This window comes from Enhydra lutris, unplaced genomic scaffold (genome assembly GCF_002288905.1).
Source record: "Enhydra lutris kenyoni isolate GAN:26980312 unplaced genomic scaffold, ASM228890v2 scaffoldscaffold24, whole genome shotgun sequence".
NCBI lineage: Eukaryota > Metazoa > Chordata > Mammalia > Carnivora > Mustelidae > Enhydra > Enhydra lutris.
The window spans coordinates 12,336,217-12,343,944 of NW_019154108.1; positions in this window are offsets into that span (position 1 = coordinate 12,336,217).

A 7,728-nucleotide genomic window follows, 5' to 3' on the forward strand; every position below is an offset into this window, starting at 1 on the left:
CTCCCAACCTCCCAAGGCTTTGCTCCCATTAAGTTAGCACTAGTGGCCTGCTGTGAGCTAACATCACGAGAATATTCCTGCTCTATTTTCTAGAACCTCAGAGCCACCAGGAGTTCTAGATAAAATTGTAGAGGGATGAAATTACTACTGATGACCTGTGAGTTGGCCAAAGCAGTTATGACTCCTGAATTTGGGGGTTCATGGGGCAAGCTGAGATTGTGAGCAATCTGACATTTCTGAATGGCTTGCTTTTTTAAAAACTAAGGTAAAATTCGCATAACATAAAATTAACCTTTTTTTTTTAAAGATTTTATTTATTTATTTGACAGACAGAGATCACAAGTAGGCAGAGAGGCAGGCAGAGAGAGGAAGGGAAGCAGGCTCCCTGCTGAGCAGAGAGCCCGACTGGGGACTCAATCCCAGGACCCTGGGATCATGACCTGAGCCGAAGGCAGAGGCACCAACCCACTGAGCCACCCAGGCACCCTAAAATTAACCTTTTTAAAGTGTACAGTGGCCTTTAGTACATTCACAGTATTGTGCAATCCCAGCCACCTGTCCCTAGTCCTGAAACCCTCCCATTACTGGAAAACCTCCTACTCTTATACAGTTTTTTCATCCCCTTCTCCCCCAGCCCCTGGCAATTACCAATCAACTTCTCCCCCATGGATCTATCTATTCTGATGTTTCATATAGATAGAATCATACAATATGTGACCTTTGGGGTCTAGCTCCTTTGATTAGTGTAATGTCTTTGAGGATCATCCTTCCTGTGGCCTGTATTAGCCTTCATTATATCATAAATAATAGACTGTTGAATGCACGTCCCACTATTTGTTGATTACTCACTGATGACATCTGGGCTGTTTCTACCCTTTGGTTATTGTCAGTCCTGTTACTGCAACCATGTGTGTGCCTATGTTTGTTTCAGAACACTTTTCAATTATTTGGGGGTACACAGACCTAGGAGTTGACTTTCTGGATCATATGGAAATCCTATGTTTAACTTTTTGAGGAACCACCACACTGTTTCCCACAGAGGACGAACCTTTTTACATTCCACAGAGGATGAAACATTTTACATCAATAAAGAGTTCCAATTTCTCCACACTGTCCAACATTTCTTATTTTCCATTTAAAAATTATTATTGTTATTATTATTATTGCCTTCCCAGTGGGTATGTAGGGGTGACTCATTCTGGCCTTGGTTTGCGTCTTTTATGGGCTCATTGGCCATTTAAGTATGTTTTTGGAGAGACGGCTATTCAAGTTCTTTACCTATTTTTTTTTTCCTTTCCCCACCTTTAAATTTGGTTATCTTTTTGTTGCTGAGTGGTATGAGTTCTTTACCCATCTGGATACCAGACCCCATTTAATGTACACATGCCTTTAGTTTTATTAATTCCAGATGATATTTTTTTTCTTTCATTGCTTGTACATTCAATGTCCTATCTAAGAATCTGTTAATAGTCAAATCTAAAATCATGAACATTTGTTTCTGTGTCTTCTTCTTAGAGTTTTTATAAGAGCTCCTATATTTAGGTGATTGATCCATTTTGAGTTAATTCTTGTATGTGGTGTGAAGTCTGGGTCCAGCTTCATTCTTTTACATGTGGATATCCAGTACCATTTGTAAAGAGATTGTTCTTTCCCTAGTAAATGGCCTTGGCCCCCTTGTCAGAAATCAATTAGCCATAGATAGAAGGGAAAAAAATGTTTTTCTGAAAGCTGCTTCAAAGCGGGGCACCTGGGTGGCTCAGTTGGTCCCACTCTTTATTTTGGCTCAGGTCATGATCTCAGGATTGTGAGATTGAGCCCTGCATTGGGCTCCTTGCTCAGAAGGGAGTCTGCTCAAGAATATCTTCCTCTGCCCCTCCCCTCCATGCTCTCTCTCTCTAAAATAAATAAATAAATAAGTCTTAAAAAAATAAGAAAATAGGAGCACCTGGGTGGCTTGGTCATTAAGTGACTGGCTTCAGATCAGGTCATGATCCCAGGGTCGTGGAATCGAGCCTGGTGTCTGGCTCCCTGCTCAGACAGGTGCCCTCATATTATTCCCTTCTAATCCTTTCCCCCCACTGCAAGCATTATAATGATGCCCCTACTTTACATCTTGATTTTAATTATTTGCATCTTTTCTTTTTTTCTTAGTCAGTTTTAGCTAAAGATTCATCAGTGTTGAGATTTTCAAATTTTTCATTTAATTTGTTGTACATTTCAGTTTCAGAATTATTCTATTTGGTTCCTTGTAATAATTTCTATCTCTCTTGATATCCTCTGTTTGTTTATATTTAGATTGTTCTCTAGCTTCCGTTAGTTTTCTGCCCAAAGTTTCTTCCAGCTATTTGAGCATATTTTTAAAAAATTATTTATTTATTTGAGAGAAAGAAAGAGAGAGAGTGAGCATGCACACAAGTTGGGGAGGGCAGAGGGAAAGAGAGAAGTAGACTCCCTGCTTAGCAGGGAGCCTGACTTGGGCCTCAATCCCAGGACCCTGGGATCATAACATGAGCTGAAGACAGACACTTAAATGATGCAGCCATGCAGGTGTCCTGCTATTTGAACATATATAAGAGAGTTCCTTTATTTATTTATGTGTTTATTTATGTATTTATTTATTATTGGTGGGCAGCAAAGTTTATTGAGTGATAGTAAAGTTTATTGAATGATAGAGTACAAAACTCCTGAGGAGGGGAGGGCACCTGAGAGGGTTACCCAAGATACTTCCTTTAAAGTCTTGGTCTTAGGAAGTCCAAAATCTGGGCTACTTCCAGGATGATTTCTGTCAATTTCTTTTTCCTGGGAATGAGTTACGCTTTTCTTTTTCTTTGTTTGCTTTGTAACTTTTTGTTGAGACTTGCACATTTCGACTATTATAATTCTGGAAATTAGATTCTGTTCCCCCTTTGAAAGTTTTGCTGTTATTTATTATTAGGGGTTACAGTCATCTATTTGTTTAGTGACATTTCCAAATTACTATTATTATTTGCACCCTGCATTCCTTATCATGTATAGTCCCTGAAGTCTCTGTTCCATTATCTCATCAGCCAGCAACTGACCAAACACAGATTTTTCTTAAACACCTGGAGTGTTTAAACAAAAAACAAACTAAAAGAAAACACTCTTGGTCTTTTAAGATTGTCTCTGAGCTGGACATTTCTGCTGCATCTAGCTAGAGCACCTGCCACTTTGCCTTAGCATTTACTTCCTGCTTTCATGGGTCACAGAGAACAGCCAAAGGTGAAAGCATAGCGTCTCTCGGGTCTTCTCTGAGAATGTTTCTGGCCCTGGACACATGTTTTATAGTCTAGACTCCTTAGTATATGAAGTAGCCCTTCAAAACACATCCTTCCCCAGTATCTTCCTCCTCAGTCTCCTTTTCCCCAGTTTTTCTGGTTTTTCAGTTGCCTACCCCATCTGCCCTCCCTTGCACAAGACAGCTATGGGCAGTATATATCTCTAAATGCTTTCAAAAGACACTACCTGGAGAGCTGCTCCAGCCAAGGGATGAAGCAAAGGTCAGCAGTCCCTCAGAGAACTGCCAGCCAGGTCAAAATGCACAACCACATTTTTTTCTCAAGGTTCTTAAAGATTTTTATTTGTTTGACAGACAGATCACAAGAAGGCAGAGAGGCAGGCAGAGAGAGAGAGAGAGAGAGAGGAGGAGGCAGTCTCCCCGTTGAGCAGAGAGCCCGACTCGGGGCTCGATCCCAGGACCCTGGGATCACAACCCGAGCCGAAGGCAGAGGCTTTAACCACTAAGCCACCCAGGCGCCCCTGCACAACCACGTTTTTGAGAGCAAGTTCCATATCAGGGCTCCAGGGACTCTGGCTGTTGTCCCCAGGGCTGTTGCTGGGCTGGGCAACAGGAGATGGTAGGCAGGTAAGCAAAAATGTTGCAACATTTTCTTACTGAATTTAGCTGGTTTTTTTTTTTTCCCTTCATTAATCATTCCCCTGCTTGCTCTAGGTTTTTTTGATTTTTAATAAGATTCCAGAGTTCCAAAAAGAAAAAGAAGAAGGAGGAGGAAGAGGAGAAGGAGGAGGAGGAGGAGGAGGAGGAGGAGAAAGGCTGATTCTATCAGTGTTTGCCAGCTTAATGGTTGCTTACATGGAGGAACCGATGCTTGGAACTTCTTATCTGCCGTTTTCCATGATATCTTTCTGAGTAGCCTGACTTTTAGCGCTGGTCACTATAGATTGCAATTTTCTCCTGGATCCTGTGCTCTCCTTATTTCCCTTCTGTCTCGTGACTTCACCTCCTCTGCCCATCCTCGTTTCCAGGCCTTGAGGGTTGTGGGGGGTGGGGGTCCTGACCTTACTGTGTAAACTCTTCTTGGGAAATCCAACCACTCCTAGAGCTGCCACCTCTGTGTTGATGAAGCCCACCACTGAGTCTCCAATTTAGTCCTTAGAGCCCCGGACATATGGATAACTGCCCACAGACTGCTCTGCTTAGAAATCCCATAGGCCATTCTAGTAAATCCGTGGAAGTTCTGCCTAATAGGATGGAACAAGAAGGGGCATGTCCTTACTCTCATTCTTCTTGCTATCTAGAGTACAGTGGTGATAGCCAGAGCTCAGGCTGCCATCTTGGAGTGTGACGACCATGAGGATGGTGGAACACGAAATAGAAAACGTTCTGATGATTGTACAGGCACTAGCTTAGAACTGCTTCCCTCCTTAGATTGAGGGACTGAAAAATAACCTTTATCCTGTTTAGGTAATTGTGATTTAGTGATTCTCTCACAAGGAGCTAAACAAAGCTTACTTAAAATTCCAGGCCTTTCCCGCCACCTTCCCCTTATGCCAGTGGCTCCACCAGCACAGCGTTTGCTGCAACTATTACAAGGGCCTATTCACTTGCCTCCCTCACTACCTGAGAACATCTCCAGAGCAGGGACTGCTCAGATTTCTCAGATTCTTACCATGCGACCATCTTCTTTAAGGCAAGAAAGGGAGGGACTGAGAATGGGCATTGGCTGGATCCCAATGACATGTGCTTTACAATGTATTTGTCCTGATTGTTGGAGCAACTCTGTGAGGGGTGGTGGTGCATCGTTCTTGTTCTTTTACATAAGGGGAAATGGAGGTTTGCAGAGATGAAGCTGTGCCTCGGATGTGCGTGGGTGACGAGTGGCAGCACTAAGTGTGGAACTCAGGTCTGCCTGGCCTGACACAGCAGCCCTTTCTCCCCAGCTAGAAATTTCCATGTCAGGGCAGTGGCAGTGCCGGCTTGAGGGATCCCTGATGAATTAATTCCCTTTGTGGTTCTCCTTTGAGGTCATCGCTGTCAGCTGCTTTTCACATGCTGATCTGTGAGGGATAGGGAAGCTCCTTCCTGAGCCTGCTCTCAGTCTGGGATGGGATGGCCTGCGCCTCAGGTTTTGGCGTTGGGGTGGGGGGACTGTGTTTTCTTTTCACCCTGGGAGATGGTGAACTTGAGAACCAGGTGCACCTGGGTTTGAAATCCGTTTCTTCCGCTTATTATTACCTGATCCAGGACAGGTACTCAGCCTCGCTGGGCCTCCATTCCTCGTCTGGGAAGGGGATAATGATATCTGCAGAAGACGGTGGGGAGGATTAAAAAGGAAATATGATAACATCGGCCTCCAGCAAATATGAGCCGTTCTCCTGCCTCGACCACCTGCTTCTGTTGGAGGTGGGGATTGGACAGACTATATTACTGTTCAAAAACACTCTGCACCACTCAGTTCTGGGGCACCACGCCCTTCTGTTCTGTTGAATAGGACTGGCCATGTGACCTTGACCAATGTCAGTAGAAAGGCTGTGTGACGGCTCTGGACAGAAGCTCTAACATCCTGGGCATGTTTTCCCCACTCTTACCCTTCTGTCAGGAGATCAGCTGTGTTCCAGAAAGATGCAGCTCCACTAGGCTGGACCCACAGCTAGCATACAAACCCACGTCCTTCTAGTAAACACATTTGCATTGTCATAAGCCACTGAGACCCACCGACATTCATCACTGTAGAGTAGCCTAGGCTGATCTGATTGATATTTTTGACATTTAGCATCCTCCAGTTCCATACAATATTTTTCTTGGTTAGCTTTTGTGAAAGGTTCATTTAGTTCATTTATGGTTTTGATGGTGGGTACTTCAAAAATAAGCAGTGACTTCTTGTTCTAGAACAAGCAGTTTTCTTGTTATAAAAATTGTATTCTTTGTAGAAGACACTTTTTCCATCTTCGGTCTTTTTCTATTATTTCTTCTGCAACTTTTTTCCATTCTCACCTGGACATGTGCTCTTTGTTCCGAGTGATATATGTGGTCTCTCATGAGGTTTTCAGGGCACCTCACATAGTAGGGGGTAGCATTCAGGTCCTGAGACATCTCCATCTTACACCCCAGATAGTTGTATAACTAGTGGAACCTTCTCTCATCATAAATCTATAGAGTCTAGGTTTGTTTAATGCTGAAAGAATTTCATCACTAAGCACTCTGCTCCTAGCAAATACCGAGTTATCAGCGTACTTATGTGGGGATTAGACCAGGTCACCAGCTTTCTTTCTTTCCCTGGGCATGTCCTTCCGTAACTGGAGGAGGAGTGGGTCACAAGCCAGCTGCTTTACTTCCTTCTTCCCCATGTTCCAAGGCAGATGTTTGTATTTTAATATTATGGGGGGAAATCTTGAAGTTTAAAAAAATGTTTACTGTAATTCCGGGCATTTCTGGTTACGATAATGACAGAACAGCCTATACGAGTCTAATCTTCTAACAGACAACAATGATATCTCAAGACAAAACATTTTAGAAATATATCATGTTAAGGTACTGAGGAGTAGCTAGAAGCAGACAGAAACTTGGTGGGTATTTGACTCTCGAGAAAAGGAATTGCACTATGAGAAGTTTTCTGTGGTTTTCCCCGGGAGGCATCACCAGTCTGTGACAGCATAGGGTGACTAAAAGTCAAGCAGGAAGGCTTATGAACCTCAGGAGAGGTACCCAAAACCCAAGGGAGGAGCCACAAGGGTTAAGCCCCCAGATCTGCATATAAATTCCCTTCGAATCCATGGCTGTGCCCCCAAGCTCTATTACTAAGTCACCAGAACTGAAGGACCTTTTATCATGATGAAAGAGACAGTTCATCAGGAAAACATCACCCTCCTGTGTATGTTCCTGGCCAGAGAGCTTCTTAGCACTTGAAAGAAACACAGAGAAGTGAAGGGAGAAATAGAAAAAAATCACAGCAGGGGCACTTGGGTGGCTCAGTGGGTTAAAGCCTCTGCCTTTGGCTCAGGTCATGATCCCGGGGTCCTGGGATCGAGCCCCATGTTGGGCTCTCTGCTCAGCGGGGAGCCTGCTTCCCTTCCTCTCTCTCTGCCTGCCTCTCTGCCTGCCTGTCATCTCTGTCAAATAAATAAATAAAATTAAAATCTTAAAAAAGAAAAGAAAAAAATCACAGCAATGGTTGGAAAGCTTAAGAGATCTCTCTCAGGAGTTGATAGGAGACACGTGCACACACACACACACACACACACACACACACACACAGAGCAATAAAGAGAAAGACTCAAAGAGTCCTGTGTTGATTTTCCACAGCCACTATAACAAATCACCACACACACAATGGCTTACAGTTCTGCGGGCCGGAAATCCAAAATTAGTTTCACTGGGTCTGCTCCCTGGCCTTTTCTGGTGTCCAGAGTGGCCTCCTTGGCCTGTAGCACCCCCCTCCACCTTCAGAGCCAGAAGAATGTTCTTCCTAT